Source organism: Penaeus monodon, chromosome 31 (assembly GCF_015228065.2).
Source record: "Penaeus monodon isolate SGIC_2016 chromosome 31, NSTDA_Pmon_1, whole genome shotgun sequence".
Taxonomy (NCBI): domain Eukaryota; kingdom Metazoa; phylum Arthropoda; class Malacostraca; order Decapoda; family Penaeidae; genus Penaeus; species Penaeus monodon.
This window is the reverse complement of record NC_051416.1, coordinates 12,928,293-12,928,823: the sequence shown is the minus strand read 5'-3', so window position 1 is coordinate 12,928,823 and position 531 is coordinate 12,928,293. Positions and strand designations below refer to the sequence as shown.

General features: G+C 45.2%; 1 protein-coding gene across 1 annotated transcript in view; it reads right to left on the bottom strand.

Annotated features, from left to right (window-relative positions):
• LOC119593038 overlaps positions 1-531 on the bottom strand; it is a gene marked incomplete in the record, with an annotated part of 43,788 nt that overhangs the window by 19,253 nt on the left and 24,004 nt on the right.

The following is a 531-nucleotide window of genomic DNA, read 5'->3' as shown; positions in this document are numbered from 1 at the left end:
TGAATTCGTGGAACGTATCTAATATGTCACGGAATTAACGGCTAAGTTTCCCCTAATGCGAACCCCATAATCACGAGTGTTTTATTAGTCCATGTTCTCGGAAATAAATCATTCTTGAGGTTTGTGGAAAAAATAAAATAAAAAATATGGGAGATCCTTCCGGTTGCAATTCTGCAATGGCAACAGCAGGCGCAGTCGTGAAGCAATGAGACCCATCGCTAATTGGCCAACAGCCTAATTACGTAAAAGGCTAAGCATGCACCTAACTGCCAGGCTCTCTTAACCACTGGGAAAGGGGATGTTACGACCACCGCACACACTGAACTTAATCTTTCATAAATCAGACCAAAGGTGCATAAGGAAACATAAGACAAAGTTGTACAAGCGGTGCTCATGTCTCAAGTGCCTAATTACCCCTCCCGCAGGTAATTGCCCTGTCCCTGGTCATTAGGCAGTGACGGAAGTGAAACGCCGAGGTAGTTGTTCGCCGAGCTCGGGAAGGAACGAGTCATCCCACTGACGATAATTAAC